Source organism: Corythoichthys intestinalis, chromosome 6 (genome assembly GCF_030265065.1).
Source record: "Corythoichthys intestinalis isolate RoL2023-P3 chromosome 6, ASM3026506v1, whole genome shotgun sequence".
NCBI classification, from domain to species: Eukaryota; Metazoa; Chordata; class Actinopteri; order Syngnathiformes; family Syngnathidae; genus Corythoichthys; species Corythoichthys intestinalis.
Window position 1 is genome coordinate 54,107,422 of NC_080400.1, and position 24,859 is coordinate 54,132,280.

The following is a 24,859-nucleotide window of genomic DNA, read 5'->3' on the forward strand; positions in this document are numbered from 1 at the left end:
GTTGCCCGTACTCTGTCAATGTGCATGCGCCACTGAAAGCTACAGATGCTTTGAAATTGTAGTTATTTCTCAAAGCTAGGACAACCTTCCACTCACTTTCCTGTTTGTTTGGTCAGGAATAGACACTGCTGCTGACATGTTAGGGTCCAACCCGGAATGGATGCTACGTGACTCTTCTGGGTTCAGACTGCAGGCATATCCGATTCCAGTCGGATTCCTCCTCCAATCAGATTTTTTTGAGCTGACTGTTCACACATTCTTTGTAAGGGTCCAAATCAGACCTGGGCCAGTTCAGAGGCCCACATTATTGACACACCTGACAGGTTCCTGTGGCAACAAAGACGTCATTCAGAGTAGAGTAAGGTCACGGACAGTCAAAACCCATCTGAGCTGCTCAGACAGAGAATATTGGATTTCGGCCGCCGCTCCTAACTGATTTCGTCACCGATTCGCTTTTCAGCAAGACTCGGTTTTGCTTTCACCAGTAGAAGGGGGCGCACCGTTCCTGGAGGTACTGCAATACCAGGTCGATGCATGGAGTGGACGGAGCAAGCCCCTATTCCATCTCCTAGGCCCAAAAATCAATTTAATATATGGTCCCCGGATAGGGGACGTATCAGATATTAAACTGATAAGAACAGATACTACACTTGATCTTAGCCAAAAGGCCGAGAAGCGATAACCACAAACTGGCACGAGGGACAGGCTCATTCCAGCCAATCCGGCCTAAAGTCATGGTCACACATGTCAAATGACAAAAGCAACACGCATACACAAAAAATCTATCAAGACGGTCCAGCTGCGGCCTGCAGTAGTCACAGGGGGCGCGGTTGGCGGATGACAAACGCTTGATCTGATCGGTCGTTGAAAGCAAGGGAAACAAGCTCAAGCTGGTCAGAAGAGGAGACCCAAAACCATTCGTTCCTCCAGCATCTAATTTTAGAACTAGTATAGTCATCCTTTAAATTCATATGGTTAATTTTTGGCTAGGATTATAAAAGTCATAATGTTCCAAGGTCTAGTGAAGTTTAGTTGTGAAACCCCTTAAGTTAAGTTTAGAGTGAATCGTGGGTAATCAATTTCTTAGCCCCTCACACCCCAAGCTGTACTATTGGGGACGCCGGCGTCCCCTTGATTTCTCTGGGCCACAATGGCTGTTGTACTCGTCATAAAGACGTCATTTCTGGCCAGTATATAGACGAATAGTCGCTCTTTCATTCAACACCGGATGGCAGCACTGTCACATCTTCCCGCGGCGACTGAAAACATCCAGTCGAAGTTCGCGTCACTGGCCTCCACCTGACATCTGCAATGTTTCATATCAGGTCTGTGCTAGAATAATCCATTTTTTCAGAATTGCGTCGACAAAATGACATCACAACGACAAGACAGGGGTAGAAGAAGGTGTGGAACACCAGCAGAAGAGCATCCAGTCTTCTCTGAACTACATTTTGGGCCAATGGCGGTGGAACATGAGGAATGTATCCAGGGTGTGGCTCTGAAGCAGTTTGAAATCCCGGAGCATTTAGCCCATCGCTAACACGACAAGACTCACTTGGCCGAACAACACACCCTTTCACTTTGTTTTTACCGTATAGAAAGGTCTGCTTAGCAGAACTTCAAAAATTGACTCAAACTCTTGCTGTTCCTCCCCACGGAAATCTTTAGTAAAAGGCGAAAGATTTATACGGTCTGAAAAGGAACAAGAGTGTACTTCCTTGCATTTGACGGAACCGGCTGGGAGATGATCGGCGATAGCATTTTAACACAGGCTCTCAAGCGCTACAAACCAGTGGGGGGCGTGCCGAGTCGCACCGAGCAGCCAATCGTTTCGTCCCCAAGGAGGAATTTCACTGCAAATGTAGACCGTAGAAATCTGGAGACTCTAAGGATTGACCGTTGGCTCGAGTCTACAGCAGGGGTGCCCAAGTCGGGTCTTGGAGAGCCCCTATCCAGCTTGTTTTCCATGTCTCCCTCCTTTACACACCTGAACCAAATGATCAGTTCATCAGCAAGCTCTGCAGGAGCCTGATTATTTTGATTCAGGTGTGTCGGACAGTCGTGCACCCAGACCGGATGCGGAACTGTAGCCGGAGAAGGAGGCGGGGGCGGCGAAAACCGGAAGCCGAGGGCAAACGGGGTGCCGGTCCAGGCTACCTGACTGCGATCAACTGATTGCGCTTGCAAGACACCAGATTGGTGAAAACGTTTCCTCTCTACGGCCCTTTATGGAATACTTTGCCCACCCTTGCTGTAGACTCTACGGGCTGACCATTGGCTCGAATGTCCTCAGCGATCGGGCTCCAGCCAGTCGCAGGCAGATCCTAGATCCTACATTTTGGGCCAGTGGCGGAGAACATGAGAGAGGCAAGGAGGGTGTTACTCTGAAGCTCAACACTGACAATTCCAGACCCACACCAGGGCCATGCAGTTTTTCATTGGCGCATTTCAAGTTTGATTTAACAGTAAATCAGGGGAGAGCGCGTACGCAGTCCCCCACTACCATAAATTTTGCAGTTGAGATTCCCACATTTGGGGAATTCATAAAGGTCATCGAAACCGGAGTTGTGCAATGGTTAAGACTCGCCTTAGGAAAACCACCTGCTTGATCATGGTGTCTCCCCTGCCAGGTAAGTATGAGTTGCACGCCTCTGCAAAGCCGAGGTCTTGAGCGCGCAGGCCATCTTCGTTCATGAGCTCGTTTGTTACACACCTATAAAATAGTAACAAACACTCATAATGGACAAGGCAACTACAGTAAAACTGTTAACGCACAACTAGTCGTCAACTGACTTGAACTTTAAATTAGCTTTAAAGAATGTGCAAAACAATCCCAGCATGCATTGCTGCTCCTCCAAAAGCTCAGCTGAAACGGTTGCCCGTACTCTGTCAATGTGCATGCGCCACTGAAAGCTACAGATGCTTTGAAATTGTAGTTATTTCTCAAAGCTAGGACAACCTTCCACTCACTTTCCTGTTTGTTTGGTCAGGAATAGACACTGCTGCTGACATGTTAGGGTCCAACCCGGAATGGATGCTACGTGACTCTTCTGGGTTCAGACTGCAGGCATATCCGATTCCAGTCGGATTCCTCCTCCAATCAGATTTTTTTGAGCTGACTGTTCACACATTCTTTGTAAGGGTCCAAATCAGACCTGGGCCAGTTCAGAGGCCCACATTATTGACACACCTGACAGGTTCCTGTGGCAACAAAGACGTCATTCAGAGTAGAGTAAGGTCACGGACAGTCAAAACCCATCTGAGCTGCTCAGACAGAGAATATTGGATTTCGGCCGCCGCTCCTAACTGATTTCGTCACCGATTCGCTTTTCAGCAAGACTCGGTTTTGCTTTCACCAGTAGAAGGGGGCGCACCGTTCCTGGAGGTACTGCAATACCAGGTCGATGCATGGAGTGGACGGAGCAAGCCCCTATTCCATCTCCTAGGCCCAAAAATCAATTTAATATATGGTCCCCGGATAGAGGACGTATCAGATATTAAACTGATAAGAACAGATACTACACTTGATCTTAGCCAAAAGGCCGAGAAGCGATAACCACAAACTGGCACGAGGGACAGGCTCATTCCAGCCAATCCGGCCTAAAGTCATGGTCACACATGTCAAATGACAAAAGCAACACGCATACACAAAAAATCTATCAAGACGGTCCAGCTGCGGCCTGCAGTAGTCACAGGGGGCGCGGTTGGCGGATGACAAACGCTTGATCTGATCGGTCGTTGAAAGCAAGGGAAACAAGCTCAAGCTGGTCAGAAGAGGAGACCCAAAACCATTCGTTCCTCCAGCATCTAATTTTAGAACTAGTATAGTCATCCTTTAAATTCATATGGTTAATTTTTGGCTAGGATTATAAAAGTCATAATGTTCCAAGGTCTAGTGAAGTTTAGTTGTGAAACCCCTTAAGTTAAGTTTAGAGTGAATCGTGGGTAATCAATTTCTTAGCCCCTCACACCCCAAGCTGTACTATTGGGGACGCCGGCGTCCCCTTGATTTCTCTGGGCCACAATGGCTGTTGTACTCGTCATAAAGACGTCATTTCTGGCCAGTATATAGACGAATAGTCGCTCTTTCATTCAACACCGGATGGCAGCACTGTCACATCTTCCCGCGGCGACTGAAAACATCCAGTCGAAGTTCGCGTCACTGGCCTCCACCTGACATCTGCAATGTTTCATATCAGGTCTGTGCTAGAATAATCCATTTTTTCAGAATTGCGTCGACAAAATGACATCACAACGACAAGACAGGGGTAGAAGAAGGTGTGGAACACCAGCAGAAGAGCATCCAGCCTTCTCTGAACTACATTTTGGGCCAATGGCGGTGGAACATGAGGAATGTATCCAGGGTGTGGCTCTGAAGCAGTTTGAAATCCCGGAGCATTTAGCCCATCGCTAACACGACAAGACTCACTTGGCCGAACAACACACCCTTTCACTTTGTTTTTACCGTATAGAAAGGTCTGCTTAGCAGAACTTCAAAAATTGACTTAAACTCTTGCTGTTCCTCCCCACGGAAATCTTTAGTAAAAGGCGAAAGATTTATACGGTCTGAAAAGGAACAAGAGTGTACTTCCTTGCATTTGACGGAACCGGCTGGGAGATGATCGGCGATAGCATTTTAACACAGGCTCTCAAGCGCTACAAACCAGTGGGGGGCGTGCCGAGTCGCACCGAGCAGCCAATCGTTTCGTCCCCAAGGAGGAATTTCACTGCAAATGTAGACCGTAGAAATCTGGAGACTCTAAGGATTGACCGTTGGCTCGAGTCTACAGCAGGGGTGCCCAAGTCGGGTCTTGGAGAGCCCCTATCCAGCTTGTTTTCCATGTCTCCCTCCTTTACACACCTGAACCAAATGATCAGTTCATCAGCAAGCTCTGCAGGAGCCTGATTATTTTGATTCAGGTGTGTCGGACAGTCGTGCACCCAGACCGGATGCGGAACTGTAGCCGGAGAAGGAGGCGGGGGCGGCGAAAACCGGAAGCCGAGGGCAAACGGGGTGCCGGTCCAGGCTACCTGACTGCGATCAACTGATTGCGCTTGCAAGACACCAGATTGGTGAAAACGTTTCCTCTCTACGGCCCTTTATGGAATACTTTGCCCACCCTTGCTGTAGACTCTACGGGCTGACCATTGGCTCGAATGTCCTCAGCGATCGGGCTCCAGCCAGTCGCAGGCTTCTCTAGATCCTACATTTTGGGCCAATGGCGGAGAACATGAGAGAGGCAAGGAGGGTGTTACTCTGAAGCTCAACACTGACAATTCCAGACCCACACCAGGGCCATGCAGTTTTTCATTGGCGCATTTCAAGTTTGATTTAACAGTAAATCAGGGGAGAGCGCGTACGCAGTCCCCCACTACCATAAATTTTGCAGTTGAGATTCCCACATTTGGGGAATTCATAAAGGTCATCGAAACTGGAGTTGTGCAATGGTTAAGACTCGCCTTAGGAAAACCACCTGCTTGATCATGGTGTCTCCCCTGCCAGGTAAGTATGAGTTGCACGCCTCTGCAAAGCCGAGGTCTTGAGCGCGCAGGCCATCTTCGTTCATGAGCTCGTTTGTTACACACCTATAAAATAGTAACAAACACTCATAATGGACAAGGCAACTACAGTAAAACTGTTAACGCACAACTAGTCGTCAACTGACTTGAACTTTAAATTAGCTTTAAAGAATGTGCAAAACAATCCCAGCATGCATTGCTGCTCCTCCAAAAGCTCAGCTGAAACGGTTGCCCGTACTCTGTCAATGTGCATGCGCCACTGAAAGCTCCAGATGCTTTGAAATTGTAGTTATTTCTCAAAGCTAGGACAACCTTCCACTCACTTTCCTGTTTGTTTGGTCAGGAATAGACACTGCTGCTGACATGTTAGGGTCCAACCCGGAATGGATGCTACGTGACTCTTCTGGGTTCAGACTGCAGGCATATCCGATTCCAGTCGGATTCCTCCTCCAATCAGATTTTTTTGAGCTGACTGTTCACACATTCTTTGTAAGGGTCCAAATCAGACCTGGGCCAGTTCAGAGGCCCACATTATTGACACACCTGACAGGTTCCTGTGGCAACAAAGACGTCATTCAGAGTAGAGTAAGGTCACGGACAGTCAAAACCCATCTGAGCTGCTCAGACAGAGAATATTGGATTTCGGCCGCCGCTCCTAACTGACTTCGTCACCGATTCGCTTTTCAGCAAGACTCGGTTTTGCTTTCACCAGTAGAAGGGGGCGCACCGTTCCTGGAGGTACTGCAATACCAGGTCGATGCATGGAGTGGACGGAGCAAGCCCCTATTCCATCTCCTAGGCCCAAAAATCAATTTAATATATGGTCCCCGGATAGGGGACGTATCAGATATTAAACTGATAAGAACAGATACTACACTTGATCTTAGCCAAAAGGCCGAGAAGCGATAACCACAAACTGGCACGAGGGACAGGCTCATTCCAGCCAATCCGGCCTAAAGTCATGGTCACACATGTCAAATGACAAAAGCAACACGCATACACAAAAAATCTATCAAGACGGTCCAGCTGCGGCCTGCAGTAGTCACAGGGGGCGCGGTTGGCGGATGACAAACGCTTGATCTGATCGGTCGTTGAAAGCAAGGGAAACAAGCTCAAGCTGGTCAGAAGAGGAGACCCAAAACCATTCGTTCCTCCAGCATCTAATTTTAGAACTAGTATAGTCATCCTTTAAATTCATATGGTTAATTTTTGGCTAGGATTATAAAAGTCATAATGTTCCAAGGTCTAGTGAAGTTTAGTTGTGAAACCCCTTAAGTTAAGTTTAGAGTGAATCGTGGGTAATCAATTTCTTAGCCCCTCACACCCCAAGCTGTACTATTGGGGACGCCGGCGTCCCCTTGATTTCTCTGGGCCACAATGGCTGTTGTACTCGTCATAAAGACGTCATTTCTGGCCAGTATATAGACGAATAGTCGCTCTTTCATTCAACACCGGATGGCAGCACTGTCACATCTTCCCGCGGCGACTGAAAACATCCAGTCGAAGTTCGCGTCACTGGCCTCCACCTGACATCTGCAATGTTTCATATCAGGTCTGTGCTAGAATAATCCATTTTTTCAGAATTGCGTCGACAAAATGACATCACAACGACAAGACAGGGGTAGAAGAAGGTGTGGAACACCAGCAGAAGAGCATCCAGCCTTCTCTGAACTACATTTTGGGCCAATGGCGGTGGAACATGAGGAATGTATCCAGGGTGTGGCTCTGAAGCAGTTTGAAATCCCGGAGCATTTAGCCCATCGCTAACACGACAAGACTCACTTGGCCGAACAACACACCCTTTCACTTTGTTTTTACCGTATAGAAAGGTCTGCTTAGCAGAACTTCAAAAATTGACTCAAACTCTTGCTGTTCCTCCCCACGGAAATCTTTAGTAAAAGGCGAAAGATTTATACGGTCTGAAAAGGAACAAGAGTGTACTTCCTTGCATTTGACGGAACCGGCTGGGAGATGATCGGCGATAGCATTTTAACACAGGCTCTCAAGCGCTACAAACCAGTGGGGGGCGTGCCGAGTCGCACCGAGCAGCCAATCGTTTCGTCCCCAAGGAGGAATTTCACTGCAAATGTAGACCGTAGAAATCTGGAGACTCTAAGGATTGACCGTTGGCTCGAGTCTACAGCAGGGGTGCCCAAGTCGGGTCTTGGAGAGCCCCTATCCAGCTTGTTTTCCATGTCTCCCTCCTTTACACACCTGAACCAAATGATCAGTTCATCAGCAAGCTCTGCAGGAGCCTGATTATTTTGATTCAGGTGTGTCGGACAGTCGTGCACCCAGACCGGATGCGGAACTGTAGCCGGAGAAGGAGGCGGGGGCGGCGAAAACCGGAAGCCGAGGGCAAACGGGGTGCCGGTCCAGGCTACCTGACTGCGATCAACTGATTGCGCTTGCAAGACACCAGATTGGTGAAAACGTTTCCTCTCTACGGCCCTTTATGGAATACTTTGCCCACCCTTGCTGTAGACTCTACGGGCTGACCATTGGCTCGAATGTCCTCAGCGATCGGGCTCCAGCCAGTCGCAGGCAGATCCTAGATCCTACATTTTGGGCCAGTGGCGGAGAACATGAGAGAGGCAAGGAGGGTGTTACTCTGAAGCTCAACACTGACAATTCCAGACCCACACCAGGGCCATGCAGTTTTTCATTGGCGCATTTCAAGTTTGATTTAACAGTAAATCAGGGGAGAGCGCGTACGCAGTCCCCCACTACCATAAATTTTGCAGTTGAGATTCCCACATTTGGGGAATTCATAAAGGTCATCGAAACCGGAGTTGTGCAATGGTTAAGACTCGCCTTAGGAAAACCACCTGCTTGATCATGGTGTCTCCCCTGCCAGGTAAGTATGAGTTGCACGCCTCTGCAAAGCCGAGGTCTTGAGCGCGCAGGCCATCTTCGTTCATGAGCTCGTTTGTTACACACCTATAAAATAGTAACAAACACTCATAATGGACAAGGCAACTACAGTAAAACTGTTAACGCACAACTAGTCGTCAACTGACTTGAACTTTAAATTAGCTTTAAAGAATGTGCAAAACAATCCCAGCATGCATTGCTGCTCCTCCAAAAGCTCAGCTGAAACGGTTGCCCGTACTCTGTCAATGTGCATGCGCCACTGAAAGCTACAGATGCTTTGAAATTGTAGTTATTTCTCAAAGCTAGGACAACCTTCCACTCACTTTCCTGTTTGTTTGGTCAGGAATAGACACTGCTGCTGACATGTTAGGGTCCAACCCGGAATGGATGCTACGTGACTCTTCTGGGTTCAGACTGCAGGCATATCCGATTCCAGTCGGATTCCTCCTCCAATCAGATTTTTTTGAGCTGACTGTTCACACATTCTTTGTAAGGGTCCAAATCAGACCTGGGCCAGTTCAGAGGCCCACATTATTGACACACCTGACAGGTTCCTGTGGCAACAAAGACGTCATTCAGAGTAGAGTAAGGTCACGGACAGTCAAAACCCATCTGAGCCGCTCCTAACTGATTTCGTCACCGATTCGCTTTTCAGCAAGACTCGGTTTTGCTTTCACCAGTAGAAGGGGGCGCACCGTTTCTGGAGGTACTGCAATACCAGGTCGATGCATGGAGTGGACGGAGCAAGCCCCTATTCCATCTCCTAGGCCCAAAAATCAATTTAATATATGGTCCCCGGATAGGGGACGTATCAGATATTAAACTGATAAGAACAGATACTACACTTGATCTTAGCCAAAAGGCCGAGAAGCGATAACCACAAACTGGCACGAGGGACAGGCTCATTCCAGCCAATCCGGCCTAAAGTCATGGTCACACATGTCAAATGACAAAAGCAACACACATACACAAAAAATCTATCAAGACGGTCCAGCTGCGGCCTGCAGTAGTCACAGGGGGCGCGGTTGGCGGATGACAAACGCTTGATCTGATCGGTCGTTGAAAGCAAGGGAAAAAAGCTCAAGCTGGTCAGAAGAGGAGACCCAAAACCATTCGTTCCTCCAGCATCTAATTTTAGAACTAGTATAGTCATCCTTTAAATTCATTAGGTTAATTTTCGGCTAGGATTATAAAAGTCATAATGTTCCAAGGTCTAGTGAAGTTTAGTTGTGAAACCCCTTAAGTTAAGTTTAGCGTGAATCCTGGGTAATCAATTTCTTAGCCCCTCACACCCCAAGCTGTACTATTGGGGACGCCGGCGTCCCCTTGATTTCTCTGGGCCACAATGGCTGTTGTACTCGTCATAAAGACGTCATTTCTGGCCAGTATATAGACGAATAGTCGCTCTTTCATTCAACACCGGATGGCAGCACTGTCACATCTTCCCGCGGCGACTGAAAACATCCAGTCGAAGTTCGCGTCACTGGCCTCCACCTGACATCTGCAATGTTTCATATCAGGTCTGTGCTAGAATAATCCATTTTTTCAGAATTGCGTCGACAAAATGACATCACAACGACAAGACAGGGGTAGAAGAAGGTGTGGAACACCAGCAGAAGAGCATCCAGCCTTCTCTGAACTACATTTTGGGCCAATGGCGGTGGAACATGAGGAATGTATCCAGGGTGTGGCTCTGAAGCAGTTTGAAATCCCAGAGCATTTAGCCCATCGCTAACACGACAAGACTCACTTGGCCGAACAACACACCCTTTCACTTTGTTTTTACCGTATAGAAAGGTCTGCTTAGCAGAACTTCAAAAATTGACTCAAACTCTTGCTTTTCCTCCCCACGGAAATCTTTGGTAAAAGGCGAAAGATTTATAGGGTCTGAAAAGGAACAAGAGTGTACTGCCTTGCATTTGACGGAACCGGCTGTGAGATGATCGGCGATAGCATTTTAACACAGGCTCTCAAGCGCTACAAACCAGTGGGGGGCGTGCCGAGTCGCACCGAGCAGCCAATCGTTTCGTCCCCAAGGAGGAATTTCACTGCAAATGTAGACCGTAGAAATCTGGAGACTCTAAGGATTGACCGTTGGCTCGAGTCTACAGCAGGGGTGCCCAAGTCGGGTCTTGGAGAGCCCCTATCCAGCTTGTTTTCCATGTCTCCCTCCTTTACACACCTGAACCAAATGATCAGTTCATCAGCAAGCTCTGCAGGAGCCTGATTATTTTGATTCAGGTGTGTCGGACAGTCGTGCACCCAGACCGGATGCGGAACTGTAGCCGGAGAAGGAGGCGGGGGCGGCGAAAACCGGAAGCCGAGGGCAAACGGGGTGCCGGTCCAGGCTACCTGACTGCGATCAACTGATTGCGCTTGCAAGACACCAGATTGGTGAAAACGTTTCCTCTCTACGGCCCTTTATGGAATACTTTGCCCACCTTTGCTGTAGACTCTACGGGCTGACCATTGGCTCGAAAGTCCTCAGCGATCGGGCTCCAGCCAGTCGCAAGCTTCTCTAGATCCTACATTTTGGGCCAATGGCGGAGAACATGAGAGAGGCAAGGAGGGTGTTACTCTGAATCTGAACACTGACAATTCCAGACCCACACCAGGGCCATGCAGTTTTTCATTGGCGCATTTCAAGTTTGATTTAACAATAAATCAGGGGAGAGCGCGTACGCAGTCCCCCACTACCATAAATTTTGCAGTTGAGATTCCCACATTTGGGGAATTCATAAAGGTCATCGAAACCGGAATTGTGCAATGGTTAAGACTCGCCTTAGGAAAACCACCTGCTTGATCATGGTGTCTCCCCTGCCAGGTAAGTATGAATTGCACGCCTCTGCAAAGCCGAGGTCTTGAGCGCGCAGGCCATCTTCGTTCATGAGCTCGTTTGTTACACACCTATAAAATAGTAACAAACACACATAATGGACAAGGCAACTACAGTAAAACTGTTAACGCACAACTAGTCGTCAACTGACTTGAACTTTAAATTAGCTTTAAAGAATGTGCAAAACAATCCCAGCATGCATTGCTGCTCCTCCAAAAGCTCAGCTGAAACGGTTGCCCGTACTCTGTCAATGTGCATGCGCCACTGAAAGCTCCAGATGCTTTGAAATTGTAGTTATTTCTCAAAGCTAGGACAACCTTCCACTCACTTTCCTGTTTGTTTGGTCAGGAATAGACACTGCTGCTGACATGTTAGGGTCCAACCCGGAATGGATGCTACGTGACTCTTCTGGGTTCAGACTGCAGGCATATCCGATTCCAGTCGGATTCCTCCTCCAATCAGATTTTTTTGAGCTGACTGTTCACACATTCTTTGTAAGTGTCCAAATCAGACCTGGGCCAGTTCAGAGGCCCACATTATTGACACACCTGACAGGTTCCTGTGGCAACAAAGACGTCATTCAGAGCAGAGTAAGGTCACGGACAGTCAAAACCCATCTGAGCTGCTCAGACAGAGAATATTGGATTTCGGCCGCCGCTCCTAACTGATTTCGTCACCGATTCGCTTTTCAGCAAGACTCGGTTTTGCTTTCACCAGTAGAAGGGGGCGCACCGTTCCTGGAGGTACTGCAATACCAGGTCGATGCATGGAGTGGACGGAGCAAGCCCCTATTCCATCTCCTAGGCCCAAAAATCAATTTAATATATGGTCCCCGGATAGGGGACGTATCAGATATTAAACTGATAAGAACAGATACTACACTTGATCTTAGCCAAAAGGCCGAGAAGCGATAACCACAAACTGGCACCAGGGACAGGCTCATTCCAGCCAATCCGGCCTAAAGTCATGGTCACACATGTCAAATGACAAAAGCAACACGCATACACAAAAAATCTATCAAGACGGTCCAGCTGCGGCCTGCAGTAGTCACAGGGGGCGCGGTTGGCGGATGACAAACGCTTGATCTGATCGGTCGTTGAAAGCAAGGGAAACAAGCTCAAGCTGGTCAGAAGAGGAGACCCAAAACCATTCGTTCCTCCAGCATCTAATTTTAGAACTAGTATAGTCATCCTTTAAATTCATATGGTTAATTTTTGGCTAGGATTATAAAAGTCATAATGTTCCAAGGTCTAGTGAAGTTTAGTTGTGAAACCCCTTAAGTTAAGTTTAGAGTGAATCGTGGGTAATCAATTTCTTAGCCCCTCACACCCCAAGCTGTACTATTGGGGACGCCGGCGTCCCCTTGATTTCTCTGGGCCACAATGGCTGTTGTACTCGTCATAAAGACGTCATTTCTGGCCAGTATATAGACGAATAGTCGCTCTTTCATTCAACACCGGATGGCAGCACTGTCACATCTTCCCGCGGCGACTGAAAACATCCAGTCGAAGTTCGCGTCACTGGCCTCCACCTGACATCTGCAATGTTTCATATCAGGTCTGTGCTAGAATAATCCATTTTTTCAGAATTGCGTCGACAAAATGACATCACAACGACAAGACAGGGGTAGAAGAAGGTGTGGAACACCAGCAGAAGAGCATCCAGCCTTCTCTGAACTACATTTTGGGCCAATGGCGGTGGAACATGAGGAATGTATCCAGGGTGTGGCTCTGAAGCAGTTTGAAATCCCGGAGCATTTAGCCCATCGCTAACACGACAAGACTCACTTGGCCGAACAACACACCCTTTCACTTTGTTTTTACCGTATAGAAAGGTCTGCTTAGCAGAACTTCAAAAATTGACTTAAACTCTTGCTGTTCCTCCCCACGGAAATCTTTAGTAAAAGGCGAAAGATTTATACGGTCTGAAAAGGAACAAGAGTGTACTTCCTTGCATTTGACGGAACCGGCTGGGAGATGATCGGCGATAGCATTTTAACACAGGCTCTCAAGCGCTACAAACCAGTGGGGGGCGTGCCGAGTCGCACCGAGCAGCCAATCGTTTCGTCCCCAAGGAGGAATTTCACTGCAAATGTAGACCGTAGAAATCTGGAGACTCTAAGGATTGACCGTTGGCTCGAGTCTACAGCAGGGGTGCCCAAGTCGGGTCTTGGAGAGCCCCTATCCAGCTTGTTTTCCATGTCTCCCTCCTTTACACACCTGAACCAAATGATCAGTTCATCAGCAAGCTCTGCAGGAGCCTGATTATTTTGATTCAGGTGTGTCGGACAGTCGTGCACCCAGACCGGATGCGGAACTGTAGCCGGAGAAGGAGGCGGGGGCGGCGAAAACCGGAAGCCGAGGGCAAACGGGGTGCCGGTCCAGGCTACCTGACTGCGATCAACTGATTGCGCTTGCAAGACACCAGATTGGTGAAAACGTTTCCTCTCTACGGCCCTTTATGGAATACTTTGCCCACCCTTGCTGTAGACTCTACGGGCTGACCATTGGCTCGAATGTCCTCAGCGATCGGGCTCCAGCCAGTCGCAGGCTTCTCTAGATCCTACATTTTGGGCCAATGGCGGAGAACATGAGAGAGGCAAGGAGGGTGTTACTCTGAAGCTCAACACTGACAATTCCAGACCCACACCAGGGCCATGCAGTTTTTCATTGGCGCATTTCAAGTTTGATTTAACAGTAAATCAGGGGAGAGCGCGTACGCAGTCCCCCACTACCATAAATTTTGCAGTTGAGATTCCCACATTTGGGGAATTCATAAAGGTCATCGAAACTGGAGTTGTGCAATGGTTAAGACTCGCCTTAGGAAAACCACCTGCTTGATCATGGTGTCTCCCCTGCCAGGTAAGTATGAGTTGCACGCCTCTGCAAAGCCGAGGTCTTGAGCGCGCAGGCCATCTTCGTTCATGAGCTCGTTTGTTACACACCTATAAAATAGTAACAAACACTCATAATGGACAAGGCAACTACAGTAAAACTGTTAACGCACAACTAGTCGTCAACTGACTTGAACTTTAAATTAGCTTTAAAGAATGTGCAAAACAATCCCAGCATGCATTGCTGCTCCTCCAAAAGCTCAGCTGAAACGGTTGCCCGTACTCTGTCAATGTGCATGCGCCACTGAAAGCTACAGATGCTTTGAAATTGTAGTTATTTCTCAAAGCTAGGACAACCTTCCACTCACTTTCCTGTTTGTTTGGTCAGGAATAGACACTGCTGCTGACATGTTAGGGTCCAACCCGGAATGGATGCTACGTGACTCTTCTGGGTTCAGACTGCAGGCATATCCGATTCCAGTCGGATTCCTCCTCCAATCAGATTTTTTTGAGCTGACTGTTCACACATTCTTTGTAAGGGTCCAAATCAGACCTGGGCCAGTTCAGAGGCCCACATTATTGACACACCTGACAGGTTCCTGTGGCAACAAAGACGTCATTCAGAGTAGAGTAAGGTCACGGACAGTCAAAACCCATCTGAGCTGCTCAGACAGAGAATATTGGATTTCGGCCGCCGCTCCTAACTGATTTCGTCACCGATTCGCTTTTCAGCAAGACTCGGTTTTGCTTTCACCAGTAGAAGGGGGCGCACCGTTCCTGGAGGTACTGCAATACCAGGTCGATGCATGGAGTGGACGGAGCAAGCCCCTATTCCATCTCCTAGGCCCAAAAATCAATTTAATATATGGTCCCCGGATAGGGGACGTATCAGATATTAAACTGATAAGAACAGATACTACACTTGATCTTAGCCAAAAGGCCGAGAAGCGATAACCACAAACTGGCACGAGGGACAGGCTCATTCCAGCCAATCCGGCCTAAAGTCATGGTCACACATGTCAAATGACAAAAGCAACACGCATACACAAAAAATCTATCAAGACGGTCCAGCTGCGGCCTGCAGTAGTCACAGGGGGCGCGGTTGGCGGATGACAAACGCTTGATCTGATCGGTCGTTGAAAGCAAGGGAAACAAGCTCAAGCTGGTCAGAAGAGGAGACCCAAAACCATTCGTTCCTCCAGCATCTAATTTTAGAACTAGTATAGTCATCCTTTAAATTCATATGGTTAATTTTTGGCTAGGATTATAAAAGTCATAATGTTCCAAGGTCTAGTGAAGTTTAGTTGTGAAACCCCTTAAGTTAAGTTTAGAGTGAATCGTGGGTAATCAATTTCTTAGCCCCTCACACCCCAAGCTGTACTATTGGGGACGCCGGCGTCCCCTTGATTTCTCTGGGCCACAATGGCTGTTGTACTCGTCATAAAGACGTCATTTCTGGCCAGTATATAGACGAATAGTCGCTCTTTCATTCAACACCGGATGGCAGCACTGTCACATCTTCCCGCGGCGACTGAAAACATCCAGTCGAAGTTCGCGTCACTGGCCTCCACCTGACATCTGCAATGTTTCATATCAGGTCTGTGCTAGAATAATCCATTTTTTCAGAATTGCGTCGACAAAATGACATCACAACGACAAGACAGGGGTAGAAGAAGGTGTGGAACACCAGCAGAAGAGCATCCAGCCTTCTCTGAACTACATTTTGGGCCAATGGCGGTGGAACATGAGGAATGTATCCAGGGTGTGGCTCTGAAGCAGTTTGAAATCCCGGAGCATTTAGCCCATCGCTAACACGACAAGACTCACTTGGCCGAACAACACACCCTTTCACTTTGTTTTTACCGTATAGAAAGGTCTGCTTAGCAGAACTTCAAAAATTGACTTAAACTCTTGCTGTTCCTCCCCACGGAAATCTTTAGTAAAAGGCGAAAGATTTATACGGTCTGAAAAGGAACAAGAGTGTACTTCCTTGCATTTGACGGAACCGGCTGGGAGATGATCGGCGATAGCATTTTAACACAGGCTCTCAAGCGCTACAAACCAGTGGGGGGCGTGCCGAGTCGCACCGAGCAGCCAATCGTTTCGTCCCCATGGAGGAATTTCACTGCAAATGTAGACCGTAGAAATCTGGAGACTCTAAGGATTGACCGTTGGCTCGAGTCTACAGCAGGGGTGCCCAAGTCGGGTCTTGGAGAGCCCCTATCCAGCTTGTTTTCCATGTCTCCCTCCTTTACACACCTGAACCAAATGATCAGTTCATCAGCAAGCTCTGCAGGAGCCTGATTATTTTGATTCAGGTGTGTCGGACAGTCGTGCACCCAGACCGGATGCGGAACTGTAGCCGGAGAAGGAGGCGGGGGCGGCGAAAACCGGAAGCCGAGGGCAAACGGGGTGCCGGTCCAGGCTACCTGACTGCGATCAACTGATTGCGCTTGCAAGACACCAGATTGGTGAAAACGTTTCCTCTCTACGGCCCTTTATGGAATACTTTGCCCACCCTTGCTGTAGACTCTACGGGCTGACCATTGGCTCGAATGTCCTCAGCGATCGGGCTCCAGCCAGTCGCAGGCTTCTCTAGATCCTACATTTTGGGCCAATGGCGGAGAACATGAGAGAGGCAAGGAGGGTGTTACTCTGAAGCTCAACACTGACAATTCCAGACCCACACCAGGGCCATGCAGTTTTTCATTGGCGCATTTCAAGTTTGATTTAACAGTAAATCAGGGGAGAGCGCGTACGCAGTCCCCCACTACCATAAATTTTGCAGTTGAGATTCCCACATTTGGGGAATTCATAAAGGTCATCGAAACTGGAGTTGTGCAATGGTTAAGACTCGCCTTAGGAAAACCACCTGCTTGATCATGGTGTCTCCCCTGCCAGGTAAGTATGAGTTGCACGCCTCTGCAAAGCCGAGGTCTTGAGCGCGCAGGCCATCTTCGTTCATGAGCTCGTTTGTTACACACCTATAAAATAGTAACAAACACTCATAATGGACAAGGCAACTACAGTAAAACTGTTAACGCACAACTAGTCGTCAACTGACTTGAACTTTAAATTAGCTTTAAAGAATGTGCAAAACAATCCCAGCATGCATTGCTGCTCCTCCAAAAGCTCAGCTGAAACGGTTGCCCGTACTCTGTCAATGTGCATGCGCCACTGAAAGCTCCAGATGCTTTGAAATTGTAGTTATTTCTCAAAGCTAGGACAACCTTCCACTCACTTTCCTGTTTGTTTGGTCAGGAATAGACACTGCTGCTGACATGTTAGGGTCCAACCCGGAATGGATGCTACGTGACTCTTCTGGGTTCAGACTGCAGGCATATCCGATTCCAGTCGGATTCCTCCTCCAATCAGATTTTTTTGAGCTGACTGTTCACACATTCTTTGTAAGGGTCCAAATCAGACCTGGGCCAGTTCAGAGGCCCACATTATTGACACACCTGACAGGTTCCTGTGGCAACAAAGACGTCATTCAGAGTAGAGTAAGGTCACGGACAGTCAAAACCCATCTGAGCTGCTCAGACAGAGAATATGGGATTTCGGCCGCCGCTCCTAACTGATTTCGTCACCGATTCGCTTTTCAGCAAGACTCGGTTTTGCTTTCACCAGTAGAAGGGGGCGCACCGTTCCTGGAGGTACTGCAATACCAGGTCGATGCATGGAGTGGACGGAGCAAGCCCCTATTCCATCTCCTAGGCCCAAAAATCAATTTAATATATGGTCCCCGGATAGGGGACGTATCAGATATTAAACTGATAAGAACAGATACTACACTTGATCTTAGCCAAAAGGCCGAGAAGCGATAACCACAAACTGGCACCAGGGACAGGCTCATTCCAGCCAATCCGGCCTAAAGTCATGGTCACACATGTCAAATGACAAAAGCAACACGCATACACAAAAAATCTATCAAGACGGTCCAGCTGCGGCCTGCAGTAGTCACAGGGGGCGCGGTTGGCGGATGACAAACGCTTGATCTGATCGGTCGTTGAAAGCAAGGGAAACAAGCTCAAGCTGGTCAGAAGAGAAGACCCAAAACCATTCGTTCCTCCAGCATCTAATTTTAGAACTAGTATAGTCATCCTTTAAATTCATATGGTTAATTTTTGGCTAGGATTATAAAAGTCATAATGTTCCAAGGTCTAGTGAAGTTTAGTTGTGAAACCCCTTAAGTTAAGTTTAGAGTGAATCGTGGGTAATCAATTTCTTAGCCCCTCACACCCCAAGCTGTACTATTGGGGACGCCGGCGTCCCCTTGATTTCTCTGGGCCACAATGGCTGTTGTACTCGTCATAAAGACGTCATTTCTGGCCAGTATATAGACGAATAGTCGCTCTTTCATTCAACACCGGATGGCAGCACTGTCACATCTTCCCGCGGCGACTGAAAACATCCAGTCGAAGTTCGCGTCACTGGCCTCCACCTGACATCTGCAATGTTTCATATCAGGTCTGTGCTAGAATAATCCATTTTTTCAGAATTGCGTCGACAAAATGACATCACAACGACAAGACAGGGGTAGAAGAAGGTGTGGAACACCAGCAGAAGAGCATCCAGCCTTCTCTGAACTACATTTTGGGCCAATGGCGGTGGAACATGAGGAATGTATCCAGGGTGTGGCTCTGAAGCAGTTTGAAATCCCGGAGCATTTAGCCCATCGCTAACACGACAAGACTCACTTGGCCGAACAACACACCCTTTCACTTTGTTTTTACCGTATAGAAAGGTCTGCTTAGCAGAACTTCAAAAATTGACTTAAACTCTTGCTGTTCCTCCCCACGGAAATCTTTAGTAAAAGGCGAAAGATTTATACGGTCTGAAAAGGAACAAGAGTGTACTTCCTTGCATTTGACGGAACCGGCTGGGAGATGATCGGCGATAGCATTTTAACACAGGCTCTCAAGCGCTACAAACCAGTGGGGGGCGTGCCGAGTCGCACCGAGCAGCCAATCGTTTCGTCCCCAAGGAGGAATTTCACTGCAAATGTAGACCGTAGAAATCTGGAGACTCTAAGGATTGACCGTTGGCTCGAGTCTACAGCAGGGGTGCCCAAGTCGGGTCTTGGAGAGCCCCTATCCAGCTTGTTTTCCATGTCTCCCTCCTTTACACACCTGAACCAAATGATCAGTTCATCAGCAAGCTCTGCAGGAGCCTGATTATTTTGATTCAGGTGTGTCGGACAGTCGTGCACCCAGACCGGATGCGGAACTGTAGCCGGAGAAGGAGGCGGGGGCGGCGAAAACCGGAAGCCGAGGGCAAACGGGGTGCCGGTCCAGGCTACCTGACTGCGATCAACTGATTGCGCTTGCAAGACACCAGATTGGTGAAAACGTTTCCTCTCTACGGCCCTTTATGGAATACTTTGCCCACCCTTGCTGTAGACTCTACGGGCTGACCATTGGCTCGAATGTCCTCAGCGATCGGGCTCCAGCCAGTCGCAGGCTTCTCTAGATCCTACATTTTGGGCCAATGGCGGAGAACATGAGAGAGGCAAGGAGGGTGTTACTCTGAAGCTCAACACTGACAATTCCAGACCCACACCAGGGCCATGCAGTTTTTCATTGGCGCATTTCAAGTTTGATTTAACAGTAAATCAGGGGAGAGCGCGTACGCAGTCCCCCACTACCATAAATTTTGCAGTTGAGATTCCCACATTTGGGGAATTCATAAAGGTCATCGAAACTGGAGTTGTGCAATGGTTAAGACTCGCCTTAGGAAAACCACCTGCTTGATCATGGTGTCTCCCCTGCCAGGTAAGTATGAGTTGCACGCCTCTGCAAAGCCGAGGTCTTGAGCGCGCAGGCCATCTTCGTTCATGAGCTCGTTTGTTACACACCTATAAAATAGTAACAAACACTCATAATGGACAAGGCAACTACAGTAAAACTGTTAACGCACAACTAGTCGTCAACTGACTTGAACTTTAAATTAGCTTTAAAGAATGTGCAAAACAATCCCAGCATGCATTGCTGCTCCTCCAAAAGCTCAGCTGAAACGGTTGCCCGTACTCTGTCAATGTGCATGCGCCACTGAAAGCTACAGATGCTTTGAAATTGTAGTTATTTCTCAAAGCTAGGACAACCTTCCACTCACTTTCCTGTTTGTTTGGTCAGGAATAGACACTGCTGCTGACATGTTAGGGTCCAACCCGGAATGGATGCTACGTGACTCTTCTGGGTTCAGACTGCAGGCATATCCGATTCCAGTCGGATTCCTCCTCCAATCAGATTTTTTTGAGCTGACTGTTCACACATTCTTTGTAAGGGTCCAAATCAGACCTGGGCCAGTTCAGAGGCCCACATTATTGACACACCTGACAGGTTCCTGTGGCAACAAAGACGTCATTCAGAGTAGAGTAAGGTCACGGACAGTCAAAACCCATCTGAGCTGCTCAGACAGAGAATATTGGATTTCGGCCGCCGCTCCTAACTGATTTCGTCACCGATTCGCTTTTCAGCAAGACTCGGTTTTGCTTTCACCAGTAGAAGGGGGCGCACCGTTCCTGGAGGTACTGCAATACCAGGTCGATGCATGGAGTGGACGGAGCAAGCCCCTATTCCATCTCCTAGGCCCAAAAATCAATTTAATATATGGTCCCCGGATAGGGGACGTATCAGATATTAAACTGATAAGAACAGATACTACACTTGATCTTAGCCAAAAGGCCGAGAAGCGATAACCACAAACTGGCACGAGGGACAGGCTCATTCCAGCCAATCCGGCCTAAAGTCATGGTCACACATGTCAAATGACAAAAGCAACACGCATACACAAAAAATCTATCAAGACGGTCCAGCTGCGGCCTGCAGTAGTCACAGGGGGCGCGGTTGGCGGATGACAAACGCTTGATCTGATCGGTCGTTGAAAGCAAGGGAAACAAGCTCAAGCTGGTCAGAAGAGGAGACCCAAAACCATTCGTTCCTCCAGCATCTAATTTTAGAACTAGTATAGTCATCCTTTAAATTCATATGGTTAATTTTTGGCTAGGATTATAAAAGTCATAATGTTCCAAGGTCTAGTGAAGTTTAGTTGTGAAACCCCTTAAGTTAAGTTTAGAGTGAATCGTGGGTAATCAATTTCTTAGCCCCTCACACCCCAAGCTGTACTATTGGGGACGCCGGCGTCCCCTTGATTTCTCTGGGCCACAATGGCTGTTGTACTCGTCATAAAGACGTCATTTCTGGCCAGTATATAGACGAATAGTCGCTCTTTCATTCAACACCGGATGGCAGCACTGTCACATCTTCCCGCGGCGACTGAAAACATCCAGTCGAAGTTCGCGTCACTGGCCTCCACCTGACATCTGCAATGTTTCATATCAGGTCTGTGCTAGAATAATCCATTTTTTCAGAATTGCGTCGACAAAATGACATCACAACGACAAGACAGGGGTAGAAGAAGGTGTGGAACACCAGCAGAAGAGCATCCAGCCTTCTCTGAACTACATTTTGGGCCAATGGCGGTGGAACATGAGGAATGTATCCAGGGTGTGGCTCTGAAGCAGTTTGAAATCCCGGAGCATTTAGCCCATCGCTAACACGACAAGACTCACTTGGCCGAACAACACACCCTTTCACTTTGTTTTTACCGTATAGAAAGGTCTGCTTAGCAGAACTTCAAAAATTGACTTAAACTCTTGCTGTTCCTCCCCACGGAAATCTTTAGTAAAAGGCGAAAGATTTATACGGTCTGAAAAGGAACAAGAGTGTACTTCCTTGCATTTGACGGAACCGGCTGGGAGATGATCGGCGATAGCATTTTAACACAGGCTCTCAAGCGCTACAAACCAGTGGGGGGCGTGCCGAGTCGCACCGAGCAGCCAATCGTTTCGTCCCCAAGGAGGAATTTCACTGCAAATGTAGACCGTAGAAATCTGGAGACTCTAAGGATTGACCGTTGGCTCGAGTCTACAGCAGGGGTGCCCAAGTCGGGTCTTGGAGAGCCCCTATCCAGCTTGTTTTCCATGTCTCCCTCCTTTACACACCTGAACCAAATGATCAGTTCATCAGCAAGCTCTGCAGGAGCCTGATTATTTTGATTCAGGTGTGTCGGACAGTCGTGCACCCAGACCGGATGCGGAACTGTAGCCGGAGAAGGAGGCGGGGGCGGCGAAAACCGGAAGCCGAGGGCAAACGGGGTGCCGGTCCAGGCTACCTGACTGCGATCAACTGATTGCGCTTGCAAGACACCAGATTGGTGAAAACGTTTCCTCTCTACGGCCCTTTATGGAATACTTTGCCCACCCTTGCTGTAGACTCTACGGGCTGACCATTGGCTCGAATGTCCTCAGCGATCGGGCTCCAGCCAGTCGCAGGCTTCTCTAGATCCTACATTTTGGGCCAATGGCGGAGAACATGAGAGAGGCAAGGAGGGTGTTACTCTGAAGCTCAACACTGACAATTCCAGACCCACACCAGGGCCATGCAGTTTTTCATTGGCGCATTTCAAGTTTGATTTAACAGTAAATCAGGGGAGAGCGCGTACGCAGTCCCCCACTACCATAAATTTTGCAGTTGAGATTCCCACATTTGGGGAATTCATAAAGGTCATCGAAACTGGAGTTGTGCAATGGTTAAGACTCGCCTTAGGAAAACCACCTGCTTGATCATGGTGTCTCCCCTGCCAGGTAAGTATGAGTTGCACGCCTCTGCAAAGCCGAGGTCTTGAGCGCGCAGGCCATCTTCGTTCATGAGCTCGTTTGTTACACACCTATAAAATAGTAACAAACACTCATAATGGACAAGGCAACTACAGTAAAACTGTTAACGCACAACTAGTCGTCAACTGACTTGAACTTTAAATTAGCTTTAAAGAATGTGCAAAACAATCCCAGCATGCATTGCTGCTCCTCCAAAAGCTCAGCTGAAACGGTTGCCCGTACTCTGTCAATGTGCATGCGCCACTGAAAGCTCCAGATGCTTTGAAATTGTAGTTATTTCTCAAAGCTAGGACAACCTTCCACTCACTTTCCTGTTTGTTTGGTCAGGAATAGACACTGCTGCTGACATGTTAGGGTCCAACCCGGAATGGATGCTACGTGACTCTTCTGGGTTCAGACTGCAGGCATATCCGATTCCAGTCGGATTCCTCCTCCAATCAGATTTTTTTGAGCTGACTGTTCACACATTCTTTGTAAGGGTCCAAATCAGACCTGGGCCAGTTCAGAGGCCCACATTATTGACACACCTGACAGGTTCCTGTGGCAACAAAGACGTCATTCAGAGTAGAGTAAGGTCACGGACAGTCAAAACCCATCTGAGCTGCTCAGACAGAGAATATGGGATTTCGGCCGCCGCTCCTAACTGATTTCGTCACCGATTCGCTTTTCAGCAAGACTCGGTTTTGCTTTCACCAGTAGAAGGGGGCGCACCGTTCCTGGAGGTACTGCAATACCAGGTCGATGCATGGAGTGGACGGAGCAAGCCCCTATTCCATCTCCTAGGCCCAAAAATCAATTTAATATATGGTCCCCGGATAGGGGACGTATCAGATATTAAACTGATAAGAACAGATACTACACTTGATCTTAGCCAAAAGGCCGAGAAGCGATAACCACAAACTGGCACGAGGGACAGGCTCATTCCAGCCAATCCGGCCTAAAGTCATGGTCACACATGTCAAATGACAAAAGCAACACGCATACACAAAAATCTATCAAGACGGTCCAGCTGCGGCCTGCAGTAGTCACAGGGGGCGCGGTTGGCGGATGACAAACGCTTGATCTGATCGGTCGTTGAAAGCAAGGGAAACAAGCTCAAGCTGGTCAGAAGAGGAGACCCAAAACCATTCGTTCCTCCAGCATCTAATTTTAGAACTAGTATAGTCATCCTTTAAATTCATATGGTTAATTTTTGGCTAGGATTATAAAAGTCATAATGTTCCAAGGTCTAGTGAAGTTTAGTTGTGAAACCCCTTAAGTTAAGTTTAGAGTGAATCGTGGGTAATCAATTTCTTAGCCCCTCACACCCCAAGCTGTACTATTGGGGACGCCGGCGTCCCCTTGATTTCTCTGGGCCACAATGGCTGTTGTACTCGTCATAAAGACGTCATTTCTGGCCAGTATATAGACGAATAGTCGCTCTTTCATTCAACACCGGATGGCAGCACTGTAACATCTTCCCGCGGCGACTGAAAACATCCAGTCGAAGTTCGCGTCACTGGCCTCCACCTGACATCTGCAATGTTTCATATCAGGTCTGTGCTAGAATAATCCATTTTTTCAGAATTGCGTCGACAAAATGACATCACAACGACAAGACAGGGGTAGAAGAAGGTGTGGAACACCAGCAGAAGAGCATCCAGTCTTCTCTGAACTACATTTTGGGCCAATGGCGGTGGAACATGAGGAATGTATCCAGGGTGTGGCTCTGAAGCAGTTTGAAATCCCGGAGCATTTAGCCCATCGCTAACACGACAAGACTCACTTGGCCGAACAACACACCCTTTCACTTTGTTTTTACCGTATAGAAAGGTCTGCTTAGCAGAACTTCAAAAATTGACTCAAACTCTTGCTGTTCCTCCCCACGGAAATCTTTAGTAAAAGGCGAAAGATTTATACGGTCTGAAAAGGAACAAGAGTGTACTTCCTTGCATTTGACGGAACCGGCTGGGAGATGATCGGCGATAGCATTTTAACACAGGCTCTCAAGCGCTACAAACCAGTGGGGGGCGTGCCGAGTCGCACCGAGCAGCCAATCGTTTCGTCCCCAAGGAGGAATTTCACTGCAAATGTAGACCGTAGAAATCTGGAGACTCTAAGGATTGACCGTTGGCTC

The 24,859-nt window shown here is 48.1% G+C and overlaps 26 non-coding genes across 26 annotated transcripts; all 26 read right to left on the minus strand.

The window, feature by feature from the left end:
• Positions 1 to 489: 489 nt before the first annotated feature.
• Positions 490 to 680, minus strand: LOC130918134 (U2 spliceosomal RNA). The gene has a single exon (XR_009063588.1). It is a non-coding gene; the product is annotated as a U2 spliceosomal RNA (small nuclear RNA).
• A 920-nt stretch (positions 681 to 1,600) lies between these two features.
• Positions 1,601 to 1,712, minus strand: LOC130918206 (U5 spliceosomal RNA). The gene has a single exon (XR_009063656.1). It is a non-coding gene; the product is annotated as a U5 spliceosomal RNA (small nuclear RNA).
• A 759-nt stretch (positions 1,713 to 2,471) lies between these two features.
• Positions 2,472 to 2,638, minus strand: LOC130918147 (U1 spliceosomal RNA). Its single transcript, XR_009063600.1, has one exon. It is a non-coding gene; the product is annotated as a U1 spliceosomal RNA (small nuclear RNA).
• Positions 2,639 to 3,363: 725 nt separating this feature from the next.
• On the minus strand, positions 3,364 to 3,554 carry LOC130918162 (U2 spliceosomal RNA). Its single transcript, XR_009063615.1, has one exon. It is a non-coding gene; the product is annotated as a U2 spliceosomal RNA (small nuclear RNA).
• Positions 3,555 to 4,474: 920 nt separating this feature from the next.
• LOC130918195 (U5 spliceosomal RNA) lies at positions 4,475 to 4,586 on the minus strand. The gene has a single exon (XR_009063645.1). It is a non-coding gene; the product is annotated as a U5 spliceosomal RNA (small nuclear RNA).
• Positions 4,587 to 5,344: 758 nt separating this feature from the next.
• On the minus strand, positions 5,345 to 5,511 carry LOC130918290 (U1 spliceosomal RNA). The gene has a single exon (XR_009063735.1). It is a non-coding gene; the product is annotated as a U1 spliceosomal RNA (small nuclear RNA).
• A 725-nt stretch (positions 5,512 to 6,236) lies between these two features.
• Positions 6,237 to 6,427, minus strand: LOC130918136 (U2 spliceosomal RNA). Its single transcript, XR_009063590.1, has one exon. It is a non-coding gene; the product is annotated as a U2 spliceosomal RNA (small nuclear RNA).
• Positions 6,428 to 7,347: 920 nt separating this feature from the next.
• Positions 7,348 to 7,459, minus strand: LOC130918207 (U5 spliceosomal RNA). Its single transcript, XR_009063657.1, has one exon. It is a non-coding gene; the product is annotated as a U5 spliceosomal RNA (small nuclear RNA).
• A 759-nt stretch (positions 7,460 to 8,218) lies between these two features.
• On the minus strand, positions 8,219 to 8,385 carry LOC130918158 (U1 spliceosomal RNA). Its single transcript, XR_009063611.1, has one exon. It is a non-coding gene; the product is annotated as a U1 spliceosomal RNA (small nuclear RNA).
• A 693-nt stretch (positions 8,386 to 9,078) lies between these two features.
• On the minus strand, positions 9,079 to 9,269 carry LOC130918167 (U2 spliceosomal RNA). The gene has a single exon (XR_009063620.1). It is a non-coding gene; the product is annotated as a U2 spliceosomal RNA (small nuclear RNA).
• Positions 9,270 to 10,189: 920 nt separating this feature from the next.
• On the minus strand, positions 10,190 to 10,301 carry LOC130918245 (U5 spliceosomal RNA). Its single transcript, XR_009063693.1, has one exon. It is a non-coding gene; the product is annotated as a U5 spliceosomal RNA (small nuclear RNA).
• A 758-nt stretch (positions 10,302 to 11,059) lies between these two features.
• LOC130918271 (U1 spliceosomal RNA) lies at positions 11,060 to 11,226 on the minus strand. The gene has a single exon (XR_009063716.1). It is a non-coding gene; the product is annotated as a U1 spliceosomal RNA (small nuclear RNA).
• A 725-nt stretch (positions 11,227 to 11,951) lies between these two features.
• LOC130918137 (U2 spliceosomal RNA) lies at positions 11,952 to 12,142 on the minus strand. The gene has a single exon (XR_009063591.1). It is a non-coding gene; the product is annotated as a U2 spliceosomal RNA (small nuclear RNA).
• A 920-nt stretch (positions 12,143 to 13,062) lies between these two features.
• On the minus strand, positions 13,063 to 13,174 carry LOC130918196 (U5 spliceosomal RNA). Its single transcript, XR_009063646.1, has one exon. It is a non-coding gene; the product is annotated as a U5 spliceosomal RNA (small nuclear RNA).
• A 758-nt stretch (positions 13,175 to 13,932) lies between these two features.
• Positions 13,933 to 14,099, minus strand: LOC130918107 (U1 spliceosomal RNA). Its single transcript, XR_009063562.1, has one exon. It is a non-coding gene; the product is annotated as a U1 spliceosomal RNA (small nuclear RNA).
• Positions 14,100 to 14,824: 725 nt separating this feature from the next.
• On the minus strand, positions 14,825 to 15,015 carry LOC130918138 (U2 spliceosomal RNA). Its single transcript, XR_009063592.1, has one exon. It is a non-coding gene; the product is annotated as a U2 spliceosomal RNA (small nuclear RNA).
• A 920-nt stretch (positions 15,016 to 15,935) lies between these two features.
• LOC130918197 (U5 spliceosomal RNA) lies at positions 15,936 to 16,047 on the minus strand. The gene has a single exon (XR_009063647.1). It is a non-coding gene; the product is annotated as a U5 spliceosomal RNA (small nuclear RNA).
• Positions 16,048 to 16,805: 758 nt separating this feature from the next.
• On the minus strand, positions 16,806 to 16,972 carry LOC130918108 (U1 spliceosomal RNA). The gene has a single exon (XR_009063563.1). It is a non-coding gene; the product is annotated as a U1 spliceosomal RNA (small nuclear RNA).
• Positions 16,973 to 17,697: 725 nt separating this feature from the next.
• LOC130918139 (U2 spliceosomal RNA) lies at positions 17,698 to 17,888 on the minus strand. Its single transcript, XR_009063593.1, has one exon. It is a non-coding gene; the product is annotated as a U2 spliceosomal RNA (small nuclear RNA).
• Positions 17,889 to 18,808: 920 nt separating this feature from the next.
• LOC130918198 (U5 spliceosomal RNA) lies at positions 18,809 to 18,920 on the minus strand. Its single transcript, XR_009063648.1, has one exon. It is a non-coding gene; the product is annotated as a U5 spliceosomal RNA (small nuclear RNA).
• A 758-nt stretch (positions 18,921 to 19,678) lies between these two features.
• Positions 19,679 to 19,845, minus strand: LOC130918109 (U1 spliceosomal RNA). Its single transcript, XR_009063564.1, has one exon. It is a non-coding gene; the product is annotated as a U1 spliceosomal RNA (small nuclear RNA).
• Positions 19,846 to 20,570: 725 nt separating this feature from the next.
• Positions 20,571 to 20,761, minus strand: LOC130918140 (U2 spliceosomal RNA). Its single transcript, XR_009063594.1, has one exon. It is a non-coding gene; the product is annotated as a U2 spliceosomal RNA (small nuclear RNA).
• Positions 20,762 to 21,681: 920 nt separating this feature from the next.
• LOC130918199 (U5 spliceosomal RNA) lies at positions 21,682 to 21,793 on the minus strand. The gene has a single exon (XR_009063649.1). It is a non-coding gene; the product is annotated as a U5 spliceosomal RNA (small nuclear RNA).
• Positions 21,794 to 22,551: 758 nt separating this feature from the next.
• Positions 22,552 to 22,718, minus strand: LOC130918110 (U1 spliceosomal RNA). The gene has a single exon (XR_009063565.1). It is a non-coding gene; the product is annotated as a U1 spliceosomal RNA (small nuclear RNA).
• Positions 22,719 to 23,443: 725 nt separating this feature from the next.
• LOC130918141 (U2 spliceosomal RNA) lies at positions 23,444 to 23,634 on the minus strand. The gene has a single exon (XR_009063595.1). It is a non-coding gene; the product is annotated as a U2 spliceosomal RNA (small nuclear RNA).
• A 919-nt stretch (positions 23,635 to 24,553) lies between these two features.
• Positions 24,554 to 24,665, minus strand: LOC130918209 (U5 spliceosomal RNA). The gene has a single exon (XR_009063658.1). It is a non-coding gene; the product is annotated as a U5 spliceosomal RNA (small nuclear RNA).
• Between the last annotated feature and the right edge of the window lie 194 nt (positions 24,666 to 24,859).